Genomic DNA, 16,477 nt, shown 5'->3' on the forward strand with positions numbered 1-16,477 from the left:
CGCTCGCGGTGACGTCACAGAACACTTCCATGCAGTGTCGTGTCTTCCATGCACATTACTTTTTACTTGTCTGGACCACCAGGCGTAGCTATTGGAATCATTAGAGTGATGTGTGTGCTGTTAATCCAACCAATACAGGAAAGCACGCAATATGTCGCATTGCTCTTCAGTTCCTACCACTACCACTACAAGCAGTACAAGTATTGAAGAGCAATAGTAACAGCAAAAACAGCTGCTATTATTAACAGAATCATCAGTAGTAACAAGCAGTGCTAACAGAAGTGACAGTAGAAATGGTAACAGTAAGAGTGCAGAGATGACTACACAGTAAAGTACTAGAAGCATTACCAATAGCAGTAGTAAATAGTAGAGTTGGGCAACACGATTCTTTTTCAGAAGTCGATTCCAACGATTCAATCATACATTACGAATCGATTCTAACGATTCGTTCACGATTCTTCTCAGTCTGCGATTCCAACTATTCTTTTGAATCGTCAACGAGTTCACGATTCTTCCTACTCTGCGATTCCAACGATTCGTCAACGAACGACTTACAGGACACTTTCCTTTGCAAACCACGCGTAGAACAAAAACGTTCTACATCTCTCGCATAGATGGCATAAGAGGCGAGACATTGGATTATCTCTTTCTCATTGGCTGGAACCATTCAGCATGACCTCCATTAATCTACAAAATTACCCAAGATAATGTCTCTAAATTATAATTTATGAACTGAACCTTATTACGAAGTACATTTTTTGCATGACATCTCTATTTAACAATGCACACTTCAGGTTTGTGTTCATTATTTTCCATACTTAACAAATGCAGTATTTTGATTTCACTCTCGCTCGGGAGTATTCGGAACGGTTCGGAAATGTCCGCTGACTGGTTACATCAAAGAAGTAAATAGAATCGTAGGTTACGATACCATGTCAATTCGTTACTATTCTTTTGAACGACGATTCGTTACGATTCTTTTGAACGACGATTCGTTGATACCACGAATCGATTCTTACGATTCTTTATTATTAGTCGTTCGAATGAACGATTCGTTCACGAATCGTCCCAACTCTAGTAAATAGTAACTGCAGCTGTAATGATAGCAAGAAGTAACTGCAGCTACAGTAGATCTAGCAAATTGTAATAGTAAAAGTAATAGCTGCTTTAGTACGATAGCAACAATCTACAACAGTATTATCAGCAGAAGCAACTGACGTAGTAATAACAGTAGCAATTGCTGTCGTAGTAATATTGGTAGCAATCCACGACCGACTCAAAAGCCATCACTTCAAACCTACTTTCGTAACAACGCAGTTTCTTTCTGGGCATGGGAAATTGGCACTTACTTCGACAGATTCAACATTCCAGCAGACATCGACTATACATGCTCCTGCCGCGAAGACCTTCACAGTGTGGAACGCCTTCTATTTGACTGTCCTATTATTGAAGCAAAGAGATTTCAAATAAAGACACATCTTCTGGACTGCGACACCGAATACAGGACTCCACTATGTGAAGTGATCAAAAAACCTTGTTGCTACAGACAATTTATAGACATGCTAAACTTTATCTTTAAAAGACTGTAGACATATACTTCACCATTATCTGTGTAAAAATAAGTAGTATAGATAAGTATACCCTAGCATACCGCTTGGTGACTTAGGGTTCTTTTCCACGGATATTTAATAATAATAGGGAAATGCCTGTTATTATTCGGTTGAGAAACTTTTATCACCCAGTCTGCTGTCGAAAAATCTGAAAGTTAGAATTTATAAAACAGTTATATTACCGGTTGTTCTGTAAGGCTGTGAAACTTGGAGTCTCACTTTGAGAGAGGAACAGAGACTGCGGGTGTTTGAGAATAAGATTCTTAGAAAAATATTTGGGGCTAAGAGGGATGAAGTTACAGGAGAATGGAGAAAGACACAACACAGAACTGCACGCATTGTATTCTTCACCTGACATAATTAGGAACATTAAATCCAGACGTTTGAGATGAGCAGGGCATGTAGCACGTATGGGCGAATCCAGAAATGCATACAAAGTGTTAGTTGGGAGGCCGGAGGGAAAAAGACCTTTAGGGAGGCCGAGACGTAGATGGGAATATAATATTAAAATGGATTTGAGGTAGGTGGGATATGATGATAGAGAATGGATTAATTTTGCTCAGGATAGGGACCAATGGCGGGCTTATGTGAGGGCGGCAATGAACCTCCGGGTTCCTTAAAAGCCAGTAAGTAAGTAATAAGAGTAGCAGTAATTGCTGTGGTAACAACAGCAACAGTGGCTGATGTAACAATAGCAGCAGTGAAAGCAGCAGCTACAATAGTAGTAACAGCAAAAATAGTTAATGGAACAGTATCAGCAGCCACAGTACTTGTAAAAGCAGCAGTAGCTGCACTAACAATAGGAACAGCAATATCAGTAGTAGCTGCTGGAACAGTAGGATCAGATATAGCAATAGTAGTAGCTGCTGGAATAGTAGTAATAACAGTAGCTACAATTGTAACTAACACAAGGGGTAGCTGTTGGAACAGTAGATCTATCAGTACCTACAGTTGTAAAAGGACTAGTGACTGCTGTAACAATAGGAGCAGCTATAACATAGAAGCTGCTGGAACAGTAGGATCAGATATAGCAATAGTAGCTGCTGCTGGAATAGTAGTAATAACAGTAGCTACAATAGTAACTAACACAAGTGGTAGCTGTTGGAACAGTAGATCTATCAGTACCTACAGTTGTAAAAGGACTAGTGACTGCTGTAACAATAGGAGCAGCTATAACATAGTAGCTGCTGGAACAGCAGGATCAGATAAACTGCAGTAGTAGTTAGTAACAGTAGCTACATTAGCAGAAAGACAGTGGGGATGCAATAGTGGTGTCAGCAAAACTTACAGATTCAGTGGCAATAGTTGTAGCAACAGAGGCTGTGACAGTGTTAGTAATATCATCACTAATAAATAACAGCAGTAGCGGGCACCGGTATAGCTAACTCTCTTGCCTGCCCATCCGGAGTTACACTCGGTAATGGGTTCGATCCCCGCTTGAGCAGAGTATCTGGTTGGGTTTTTTTTTCCGAGATTTCTCTCAACCGTACGGTGATCTACGGCGAATTCTCGACCTCATATCGCCAAATATCTCGCTATCACCAATTTCATCGACGCTAAATAACCTAATAGTTGTCACAGTGTCGTTAAATAATCAACTAACAACAGAAGTATCAGTAGTAGTGGCAATAATAGCAGTGGTGTGTTGTGAGTGACAGGAGGAGGATGAACAAACCTATATGGGACAGTTTTGCCAACTCTCCAGATTGCCACATGTTGGAGAAATATTCGGTAAATTTTGATCGGAGCACTCTCATTCAGGGAGAGTTCCTTTTGCGTCAAACAAATCCACGATCCGGGTCTGGCAGCTTTTATCTCCGTTGAAAGAAAACAGCGATAAGAATTTTTACTGTCATTAAAAATCCATCTTCCCTAGCCAGGTCTGAACTCGCGAATCTAGGATCTACTGATAGATTAGCGCGAACAGTACTGTTAGTAGTAGCAGAGATACTGTAGGTAGCAGTACAAGTAACGCAATAATGATTGTAGTATATCATTAATGCAATGGTTCCCAAACTTTTTGAAGGCGTGGCCCATTTTTGGGCGAGACTTTTGTTTACGACCCCCCCAAAACCATATCGGTACTTAACCGTATTCGGAAAATACAAATTCAGGAATTCAGCCCAAATACAAGTATATATGGTGCAATAATGACACGAAATATTATGTAAACATCATTTCTAGTACTTCAACCTATTACCGTCGTGGCGCTGCGGTAATAGTTCAATACAAATCGAAAAGGATACTTCACCCAACGGATTTATAAATAAACTTGACTTCTGGTTGACATCACTTGAGAAAAAGAAATGTCATTCATTCCAATACATCAAAGAACTCTTGGAAAATTTAGCTGCTTATTACTATGACAATTACAGATTGTATTTTTACTGACAAGCAATGAAGTTTGCATAATATTAATTAACAGCTTTTTGAGTATTTCCGGAAGAAACTCAAAGATGGATACTGAATCAGTTTTTAGAGTTGCGTCCAACTGACTGAAATTTAAAAAAAAACAGTATGACGAAGAAACTCATTCAAATATATAATAATAATAATAATAATAATAATAATAATAATAATAATAATAATAATAATAATAATGATTTATTTTAGCTGGCAGAGTTAAGGCCGTAAGGCCTTCTCTTCCACTCAACCAGCAAAAAATGTATATACATATGCATGAACTTACAAAGAATTCAACAATTTGATTAAGTGAGAGTTACATGTATACAAGAGTTATATACGAATTAAACAACAAAATACTATGAAGTATTAATTAAACACTGAAATAAACTGTGTAGCAGAATTAAGCTAAAATACATAGAATGTTAATATATTTCAAATAGTATTAGATAATGGAAAGAGATTATTATGAGACAATTTTGAAAATACAGCACTATTAGGATGATGTCTAAAGAAAGAAGTAACAATGTAGTCAGTGATAGTTTAAATCAGTAAGATTGGAGTGAAATGCTAATAAGGTTATCTTTAAGCTGTTTATAGGGTACTTATTGATAGAATGTTAAACTAGACTTTCGATCAAAAAATTCAAAAGATAGCTCGAGCTTCCAAAAGAAGCTCTTAAATTTTTTATAATATTTCTAATCTTGTATTTATACAAATAAGTTTCTCGTCTACGATTGGCATCACAACAAAGCGAAAAATCTCTTTGAACTTAAAAATATCACTGAATAGAGTCCAGATTTCAGAGCTACTTTCTAAAAAACAGGCATGTTTATTGCATTAATCATTTTTTACTGAAAGTTTGTTTGGCATTTATATTCAACGTTATGTTCATATTTCTAAATTCAAAACAAATGTACGTTAATAAAGTGTTTTTTGGTTTTATTTTGTAAATCATCTACACGATCTCTACTTTGGGAACCACTGTACTAATGCATTAATCGTACAAGGACGAGGGAACACTTTAATCTTCCTTTGTGATTATATTATTTCTCTGATGTGTCATTCTCAAAATTCTCTCCTTGCCTTGTGTACATTTGAGAAGTCCTAACACTGTCTCTAGACTTGTACATATAATAAACATTTCAACATTCACTGAATTGAATTATGACCTAGATCAGTTGATACCGTAACTTGGTCAGTGTTATTTTAACGTCCTTTCCACGATGTATATTCATTTCTGGCTTGTGGCTCTGTGATGGATTTGCATTAACGTATTATGATGGATGGGTCAGCCAACTGAAACCCTACTTGTGTGCTCATAGCGCATCATGTTTTAATTGTAATAAACGTGGATTGACGGCAATTCTAGCGTCAGTCCCATTCCACGAATACTATACATGGTTTTCACCTGTGTTGTACTAAATTGTGAGAATAGCAAGTAAACATATTATAGGCGTCCTTGAATTCCAGCGATTTTAGAGTGTTAACTGAATTCCTATTGCAGTTCGATCGTGAAAGCTACGTTAGACTGAGCGGATGGAACGATGGGAACTCACATTTGTATCCGCTCCAAAACTATTAACTTTTAAATAAACCTACAATGTAATTTCTACGCTTTCGACATTAACAAAAGTAAAGTTTCTAATGAAAAATAAAAAAGAAAGGAAAAAAAGGGTCAAATGATAAAAGAAAATTCTATTCACTTTTCCTTCGTGTGTGTGTGTGTGTGTGTGTGTTTGCGTGTGTGTGCGCTTGTGCGTGCATGTATATCATTACATGAAAATGATGAAATTACACCGTAAGTAACTTTTTTTAGTAGGTTACTTTACGACGCTTTATCAACAGCTTAGGTTATTTAGCGTCTGAGAGATGAAGGTGATAATGCCGGTGAAATGAGTCCGGGGTCCAATACCGAAAGTTACCCAGCATTTGCTCATATTGGGTTGAGGGAAAACTCCTGAAAAAACCTCAACCAGGTAACTTGCACCGACCGGGAATCGAACCCGGGCCACCTGGTTTCGCAGCTAGACGTGCTAACCGTTACTCCACAGGCGTAAGTTACTTTGAAAATCGGGTGAATTAAAAATGATGATTCTTTTCTTCCTCCTGATAAATCTGTTTAAGGGTATATGTACAGCACGTGAATGACCATAAATCTGTGGTGTTCGGGTAAAGTGGTATAAGTCATCTTTTTGTCCAGGTGGAATTTTATTCCCCAGATGAACACACAAGTTAAATTATACAAGTGGGTGTGCAAAAATCAGAGAATACTAGCAGTTGTGTTTTATTTGTGTAGAAAATTATTTGTAATAAGAGTTCCAAATTTAATTTTCATTTATCTCCGAACTCATTTATATGATTTATCTCCCTTTACCCAAACACCACAGAATTATTATCAGAAAATACAGGCTCTAAATTTCTAAAATTTTATAAGAAAATAAACTCACAATTGAACAAAAATTACAAAGTATCACAATAAGACTTATTAGAACTTAAATATCTGATAAAAGTATAAAAAAGGTTACTAATAATATTTTTCAAACTAGTTTTATCAAAGTTGAAAAAAAAATGTGCAGTTACATCATTTGGTTTATGCCTTAAATTTAATTAACTTACTTGTTTTGTATTATACATATAGCTCAACTTAAGAATGATCGTTTGCGTTTGTAAATTTAATAAACTGATTGGCTATGTATTGTATACTTTTAGTAGAGCCATCGATGTAGCTCAGTCGGCAGACTCGCTGGGCTGCTGATCCGGAGCTGTGTTCGGGTTTGGGTTGGACCCCCCTTTGGTCTTTGGTTTCTTCCGAGCTTTTCCACAGCCGTGGGTCTGAAGCCGGATGGTCTATGGCGAGTCCTCGGCATCAACCCCTTTGATTTGATTACCTGGTTGGGTTTTTTCCGAGGTTTCCCCAACCAAAAGGCAAATGCCGGGTAATATTTTGGCGAATCCTCGGACCTCACCTCATCTCACTACATCTCGCCAAAATATTGTAAAAAATTGCACAAATTTGTAAAAATTGTAGAAAATTACTAAAATGTAAAACTGTAAAAATTTGTAAAAATTGTAATTGTAATATTGTAAAATTTTGACTTGTTCCACATCTTAAAGCTTCATTGCTCATGTAAGATCTATGGAATAAAATAAATGAATGAATCAATGAATGAATGAATGAATGAATGAATGAATGAATGAAGTCTACCTGACATCTTCAATTTTTTTCCTGCATGTAATAAACACCTATTTCTGAAAAGTGGACTACTTTCAGACATGTAGAGTCGTTTATTTTAATACAATTATTTTTTTATTTGTCCTATACAGAATATATCAAAATTTACGTAATGTTTTGTGACCTAATTTTTCTATTTTCAAAGAAATGGGCATTATTGTAGTCTATATTTTGCACAAATTCATGTTAAATCAATCTACAAAATTTCAGAATTCTATCTCTAATGGTTGTAGAGTTATGAAATAATATGTGTGAAAACTTTCAAATTTTGGAAAATTTAATTTAAAGTAAAAAGTGAACTCGTAAAAATATTATTAGTAACCCTTTTAATACTTTTATCAGATATTTAAGTTCTAACAAATCTAGTTGTCGTACGTTGTAATTTTTGTCCAATTGTGAGTTCATTTCCTTATAAAATTTTAGAAATTTAGAGCCTGCATTTTCTTATATTAATTGTGGTCATTCACTTACATACACCCTTAAATGCACATAGGGGATTTTGGAGACGTGGAGACGTTATGTTGTCTCTGAAATTTTTAATTCTACACAAATTCCATTCTACATATGTAGACAGTGATCTGTGTATACAGCATGGCATTGAAATAACTCTGCAGATTTTCAGAGCGAATAGCTAAAGTTGCAGGTAATAAAAAATTTACATCATATGGGTATTGGTGGAAAGTTCATAGTTTTTTTTTTTCCAGAGAAAAAAATGTGATTTTTGTCCATAACGATAAAAAATCTAATAAAGAATCACTTATTACTCTGGCGTATTTCAATACCATATGGTTTTCGTCTAAATTTAACTTAAAAGCCATTAAATTTAATTTATACAGATTTTAATGTATTGCCTATTGAAGAAATTTATAAATATAGTTTACTAACTTACTACCACAGAAATCAAATAAAACATAAATCTAATCGACATGAATATCGTACTCGAAGACAAAAGTCTACTTTCCCATGAATTGAGCCTAAATGTCATACAAGTGCAGCTCTTAAACACGGTGCTAGTTTCGGCCCAAGACTTTATAATAAAATTACAAACCATTTTCCAAATTTGAAATATTTTAAAATTGAAGGTTTTAAAAAAGAAATTTGTAAAATTATCCATGTTATATAATATTAACAAATGTACTTTTTTACCTTTTATTTCTGCCGACTATATTCATTTATTTATTTATTTCAGTAGGTTATTTTACGACGCTTTATCAACAGCTTAGGTTATTTAGCGTCTGAATGAGATGAAGGTGATAATGCCGGTGAAATGAGTCCGGGGTCCAGCACCGAAAGTTACCCCGCATTTGATCATATTGGGTTGAGGGAAAACCCCAGAAAAAACCTCAACCAGGTAACTTGCCCCGACCGGGAATCGAACCCGGGCCACCTGGTTTCGCGGCCAGACGTGCTAACCGTGTGGACTAACTATATTCATGTTTTTATTGAATATCACTGGCTTCTGTCGGATTGTCAATTTATATTAAATGTGTATTTTTCTCTCTTTTTCTCTTTCTTCTTTATTCTTGCTCTTGTGTTGTATTTATTGGCTTGAATTAAGTTCCTTACTGTATTTAGTAAACTGTCCTTGTAAATTTTATGTTACATTATTGACTAAGACCACACCGTACACGAGCCTGGCTCTTACGGTAGTGGCTAGAAACATTTTTGGTTTATAAATGTAATTTGTACTCACTAGCTAGCTAGTTAAAATAAAATAAATAACATAAAAAAATAATAATTTCAAGCCACTGAATTATGCGAGCAGATTGCAACGTCGTAGACAGAGAGGGAGGTGGGATGTACAGTTTGTGTAGGGAGACAGACCTAAGTTCGTTGACCTCTTACATCTGTATTAGAGAAGAAAGACGAGTGTATTAGCGGCGATGTCGTCGGACTGCGGAAACTTCCAACTTAATTTCATAATTAACCGTGCATTTAATCACAAAACGTAATACAGGTTCCCTATTCATTTAAGTGTACCCTGTTGACCTTTTCAATCTGCAGTATTATTGCACTTTCACTCTGTAGTTATGTTGTTTAAAGGTGGGGTTACTACCTTAGGGAGTCCAACCAAGCCCTCTTCACATCTAGTTATCCCGTAAGGGACGCTAGAGTTTTTTTTTTTTGTTAAATATAGGCTCATTAATACAATAAAACATGAAGTTATCCTTACGTAATAAATTCATAAATAAAATATCAGGCGACAAAAGTTAAGAAAGCATGATTATGACGAATGTGTTTTTGTGTGGAAACAGTAAGGAACTTTCTATTAATGAGAATTGATTTCCAATGCGGAGAATTTAAAAATGTTTCACTAAACTTGCCTCACACATTTTTTTCCACTTAAGTTTAAGTTTGATTGGTGGGGGGGGGGGGAACTCCAAAATGGCCTCTTCGCGCTCCTCCCCTACCTTCCCAGTGTCAGTTTGTCGCCTAGGGAACTCCTTACCTCGCCATGTCAAGGATTGCCGAACGGTTAATCAGTTTTAATTAAGAATTAAAAATCACATACTTCTAGATGGAATTCGTGTTCGAGAGTTTTTATATGTTATTCTGTGTTTATATCAGTGGCGGCTGATTGACTGAGGCAAGTGAGGCGGGCCTCAGTCACTTGGCTTAACTGAAATCAAATTTTGTGTTTTTATATAATGTATTAGTTATTTGAATGAAGCATATATTGCTGTAGAAGCATTTGAAAACTTTGATGTATATAGACCTGTTTTGCAGTAAAATTTGTTCCTGAGGCCAGGATTGCTCGTGCCGGGTCTGGCTTGTGATGTATATAGACCTGTTTTTCAGTAAAATTTGTTCCTGAGGCCAGGATTGCTCGTGCCGGGTCTGGCTTGTGATGTATATAGACCTGTTTTGCAGTAAAATTTGTTCCTGAGGCCGGGATCGCTCGTGCCGGGTCTGGCTTGTGATGTATATAGACCTGTTTTGCAGTAAAATATGTTCCTGAGGCAGAATCGTTCGTGCCGGGTCTCGCTTAATGCATTTCATGTCCTTTCGCGGGCTTTCAGTTTACGCTTAAAACGTTGTAGCTGAGGCACAATTCGTCTGGCCTGGTCAGGTTTCACTCGTCCCATCCATGGGCCGGCCTCAAGAGTAGAGTGGGGTGGGAATAGCAGTGGTGACTTGTCTTCCTAAATAGGCCATAAATAACAAAATTCCAGCTCTTTGGCAGGCAGAGACCCACTCGATTCTCTCCCCTTATGTCTCAGTTTATGACATAAGCGAGGATGTTGTACTATTGTACTTCGTAGTATAGTAGTGAATCTGGGCCAATGTTGTTGTGTATTTTGGGAAAATATAAACAGAAACAAGTGAGAGAAATAATGCTGGTGTAGTTAATTCATTGTTAGAGTGTCCTTTTTCGAGAAGAAATATACTGAAAGAAAGGAAGTTTTAAATAAATAGAGAGACTACCGAGATACCTACGACATCGCTGATAATTTTTCTGACAGATAATCTTAAAACGCGAGTTTCTATTGCATCCTGGTATGGGCAACATAAATGGTTATGTGGTAATGTGATGCAAAATAAACTTCTCTTGGCCTTGTTTGTTGTTGTCAAAGGAAAAAACTAAAAAGAAAAGAAAGAAAGAAAGAAAGAGGAATTTCAACACATATGGGATGCTTCATCACACTGAAACAATCACTGAAACTCACAGCATAACAGCTTATTTGGTGAGTGAAATTATTATTTTTCATTGATAGTAATAAGAATAGACTAATAACAGTAATAATAATAATAATAATAATAATAATAATAATAATAATAATAATAATAATAATAAAGGTAAAAGGTAAAGGTATCCCCGTAACATGCCATGAAGGCACTTGGGGGGCATGGAGGTAGAGCCTCATGCTTTCCATGACCTCGGCACTAGAATGAGGTGGAGTGGTCGACACCACGCTCTGACCGCCTTTTACCCCCGGTACTCAATTTTATAGGAGGCTGAGTGAACCTCGGGGCCGTTCTGAAAGTTTGGCAACGAGAAAAATTCCTGTCACCACCTGGGATCGAACCCCGGACCTTCCAGTCCGTAGCCAGCTGCTCTACCAACTGAGCTACCCGGCCGCCAATAATAATAATAATAATAATAATAATAATAATAATAATAGTAATAATAATAATAACAAAACAGTAATAATGATATTAATAATATAATAACAATAATAATTAATATCATAAACAAACATTTCCTATCGGAGGCACTTAAACTAGTTGCATCTGGCCTCACCGAGGATTTCGATCACCGGCCGCTACTGGTTTATATATAATGGCATTACATAGCATACATACATACATACACAGTGTTCTGCCAAATGGCAGATCTTTCACTGCAAACCAAATATGCTCCAATTTTTCCTATTTTCTGCCTTCCTCTTTGTTTCCTCAAACGATCCATATATCTTAATGTCATCTATTATCTGATATCTTCTTCTACCCCGAACTCTTTTCCCGTTCGCCATTCCTTCCAGTGCATCCTTCAGAAGGCAGTTTCTTCTCAGTGACCCAACCAATTCCTTTTTCTCTTCCTGATCAGTTTCAGTATCATTCTTTCTTCACCCACTCTTTCCAACACAGCTACATTTCTTATTCTGTCTGTCCATTTCACACGCTCCATAGCCTCACCTTTTTCTTTATGTAAATTACTTAATTACGTGGGCTATGAGGAAACTCTCTTGTTTAGTAAATTTGTCATATTATTACTAATCTGATAGATTACGGCTTTATATTTAGGTATTATTATTATTATTATTATTATTATTATTATTATTATTATTATTATTATTATCATCATCAGTATTTGTATGCACACGTTACTTCTAGCAATGTGGAAGAAAAAGCCTCACGGCCTTAACCCTGCCACGTTACTTCTAGCAATGTGGAAGGAAAAGCCTCACGGCCTTAACCCTGTCACGTTACTTCTAGCAATGTGGAAGAAAAAGCCTCACGGCCTTAACCCTGCCACGTTACTTCTAGCAATGTGGAAGAAAAAGCCTCACGGCCTTAACCCTGCCACGTTACGTCTAGCAATGTGGAAGAAAAAGCCTCACGGCCTTAACCCTGCCACGTTACTTCTAGCAATGTGGAAGAAAAAACCTCACGGCCTTAACCCTGCCACGTTACTTCTAGCAATGTGGAAGAAAAAGCCTCACGGCTTTAACCCTGCCACGTTACTTCTAGCAATGTGGAAGAAAAAGCCTCACGGCCTTAACCCTGCCACGTTACTTCTAGCAATGTGGAAGAAAAAGCCTCACGGCCTTAACCTTGCCACGTTACTTCTAGCAATGTGGAAGAAAAAGCCTCACGGCCTTAACCTTGCCACGTTACTTCTAGCAATGTGGAAGAAAAAGCCTCACACCTTAACCCTGCCACGTTACTTCTAGCAATGTGGAAGAAAAAGCCTCACGGCCTTAACCCTGCCACGTTACTTCTAGCAATGTGGAAGAAAAAGCCTCACGGCCTTAACCCTGACACGTTACTTCTAGCAATGTGGAAGAAAAAGCCTCACTACCTTAACCCTGCCACGTTACTTCTAGCAATGTGGAAGAAAAAGCCTCACGGCCTTAACCCTGCCACGTTACTTCTAGCAATGTGGAAGAAAAAGCCTCACGGCCTTAACCCTGCCACGTTACTTCTAGCAATGTGGAAGAAAAAGCCTCACGGCCTTAACCCTGCCACGTTACTTCTAGCAATGTGGAATAAAAAGCCTCACGGCCTTAACCCTGCCACGTTACTTCTAGCAATGTGGAAGAAAAAGCCTCACGGCCTTAACCCTGCCACGTTACTTCTAGCAATGTGGAAGAAAAAACCTCACGGCCTTAACCCTGCCACGTTACTTCTAGCAATGTGGAAGAAAAAGCCTCACGGCCTTAACCCTGCCACGTTACTTCTAGCAATGTGGAAGAAAAAGCCTCACGGCCTTAACCCTGCCACGTTACTTCTAGCAATGTGGAAGAAAAAGCCTCACGGCCTTAACCCTGCCACGTTACTTCTAGCAATGTGGAAGAAAAAGCCTCACGGCCTTAACCCTGCCACGTTACTTCTAGCAATGTGGAAGAAAAAGCCTCACGGCCTTAACCCTGCCACGTTACGTCTACCAATGTGGAAGAAAAAGCCTCACGGCCTTAACCTTGCCACGTTACTTCTAGCAATGTGGAAGAAAAAACCTCACGGCCTTAACCCTGCCAAAATAAATAAGTGAATGAATGAATGAATGAATGAATGAATGAATGAATGAATGAATGAATGAATGAATGAATGAATGAATGAATGAATGATCTCTTTACACTTTCCATAAGGAAAAATATAAAATGTTTCATTTCATCTAACACATATAGAAGAACTGATCCAAATGCCAAAAAATCTCTTCATCTATTACACAGAAAATGTCATAGATTACCTTGAATTGAAACTGATTATGAATATTACGTCCTGATTATATAACATGCCAAGCGTATTTTAAAAGGGATCTAGAAGAACTCTGCCTTTTTAATTTTAACTTTTTTTCAACTCTTAGCTCTTCGGCAATGTACAAATTTACTTAACGAAATCACAACTAAAGGTTTTACTTGTTCGAATATTAACAACAGACAATAAGTCGTCCCGACAGTGACATGCATTACAAACAGCATACTCGTGCTTTTATCCAGTTGTTAATAAGGCAATTACCGTCGCCGAAATGCCTGTATCAAAGTAGCCGGAGGCACAGAGGAGGCGCAGCATAAAGCACTGGGTTCTCTCCCTCCTACCTTGTAGGTATCGATATTTCGCGGAACTCGTCATGTAATGTCAATATTGTTACATGCAACATTAATTACTGTCTATAGGCGACAACGCTATTATCCACAGACGCAAAGACAAACAGTGCAATAACAGATCATATGTAGTTGTTACATCAGGGGTGTACAACACAGACAAGACAATGGATCACAGTAAACAGATAGTTTGTTTGTTCAGGGATGTACAGCAGAAAGGGCACGCATTTGCATCCAAATACAATTACGCTAATTGGATCCGGCCCCGAACAGATTGCTGCTACTCATATACACAAACAAAGGTAAACAATATCTCATTTTCCTAGCAGTTCCACCCCCTTGTGACGCTCTGGCAAAAACGTCAACTACCATCGCAATAAAATCAGAGTTTGAAATGAAATAACGTTCATTAGCGACGTCATCTTAATTACGCTAGCGTACTGTGACGCTCAGGACAAAACAGGTGCCATCACGCAATCCGCAGATGGCTTATGTCCGGAGCATGCGTATTCGTACCCCGCTGCAGGCGATTTGTCATTGTCTTTTGTGTCCTTTGTTGCGGCCTGCGTGTTGATATACTAATGGGTACACATCCATCCTAGCTCGGAAATGAATTAATATATGGGGTTGCTCGAAAGTTGGGACACTTTACAAAATGCTTAATTTTTTTGTTAATAATAAAGTATATTCTACATAAAAATAAAAAGAATATTTCACTTTAAAAACTGGAATTTATTTTAAAAGTCTACAAATCTCAAATACTAGTATGACAGAAATTTCAATATTCTATTACTATTACTATTTGCTGATGATCTTGCTATTAATATATTAATCAATAATAATGATCCGTATACTATGGAACTTGAAGCAAAAGTGATTAAGACATAAGCAAAAAAATAGAGCTAGCCCTTTGGACGAACTTTTTCTTCTGTAAATTTTTTTATCTCTATGTAAATGTTTATATTTAGTTTTTATATATGTGTAATTCTAACGGTGAAAATATTGTTAATCAAATTATTTATTTATTATTTTTTTCATAAGTGTATATTATTTTTGGGAGTGTTTTTTGTAAGTAATTTTATGAGGTTGTTATTGATATGCTGATAAATTATTTGTACGAGTAATAAAATTTTCCATTTAAATTGAATGTACGCCATAAAGATGCTGACGAAATATCGCTACAGAAAATTTTATTATGGTGGTGACGATGGCATCTTGAAGATCTCTCGACAGCTTGTATTTTTCCCTCAACTTTACAAAGGCTTTCGGAATGGTGCCTCTCGATCCAAAGAAGAGACCGGTAACTGTGATTTTTTTCAATGTTGTACTTCGCCGATAGGTACTGAATCGTGGGCTCGTAGATTTTCTTTTTCTCTTCATTCACTTCAGATGGTTGAGTGGCTGAGATTTCAAATCTGATCATAGGATCAATTATTTCGACTGTCTGTTTAGTGCAGCGTTGTCAGACACAGCCTAAACGGAGCGGAGCGCTCCACTATAACTCGTTGCGAGCTCCGGTGCTTCCACAGACATAAGCAAGTTCACGCTCCGACTGGACGTTTCTAGCACCACAACCGGTTTCGGGGCTTACAACTCTGACACTACTGGTTTAGTGTAATGCTATTTGAGCATTAATACTAATGGAGGCCTTGCAATCGATATATTTGTCATGACATGGTCATGACATTCTTTATCTCGATCTTGGACCGTATGGATATCCGTTTAGAATTCTCTGGCCAGAATTCTGAACGGAATACGGTCATGCGGACAGAGGCGATACGTCTAAGTGGGCGTTGCTCCATTTAAAATAGTGCGTACGAAACGTTTCCGGTAAGTGCACTTCTAGCTTTACAATCCCACTTAATAGGTATTTTAACGGTGTGATAATTTGTTATGAATTCATTAAGAGAAATTCACATTTGACAATTTTATCAACAGGAACAAAACCACAAAAAGAAAGAAACTATATAAAAATATAACAAAATATATACACTCAGGGACAAAAAAAAAACCGGACACTTTAATATTTGCTGGTATTTTGCAAAACATTATCTTCTCATACAATATTATGGAAGCCATCTGTTGTTATGAAGACGTGTATACATTGTTGATTGTTTTTTTGTTTTATAAACAAGCCCTTACAACCAAATATTCCAATTTTGCTTTCGGAGTCTCAGCTATAACAATTTTGTCTCAACCATTTTGTGCTTCATTATCGTTATCATTCGTTATTTCTTTATTTTTACATTTTCTGAGTTTAAGTGGGGTTGTAACATTTGTCTTAAAACAAGATGCGACCTGAAGATGTGGCTCGAGCTGTAGCCCTTTACGATGATGGACGCAGTGTACGTTACATTGCAAATGTTATGAATATGGCTAGAAGCACAACCCATGATGCCATAAAACGGTATAGAGAGACCCTAGAATATACTAGAAGACCAGGTTCGGGTCGTCCAAGAGCT

At 37.2% G+C, this 16,477-nt stretch overlaps 1 protein-coding gene across 1 annotated transcript in view; it reads right to left on the reverse strand.

Moving 5' to 3' along the window:
• The window catches only part of LOC138698775 (homeobox protein HMX3-like), a 330,883-nt gene that overhangs the window by 173,319 nt on the left and 141,087 nt on the right, over nucleotides 1–16,477 (reverse strand). The gene's annotated exons all lie outside the window — the stretch shown is intronic.

The sequence above is a fragment of the Periplaneta americana genome, chromosome 4, assembly GCF_040183065.1.
Source record: "Periplaneta americana isolate PAMFEO1 chromosome 4, P.americana_PAMFEO1_priV1, whole genome shotgun sequence".
Taxonomy (NCBI): domain Eukaryota; kingdom Metazoa; phylum Arthropoda; class Insecta; order Blattodea; family Blattidae; genus Periplaneta; species Periplaneta americana.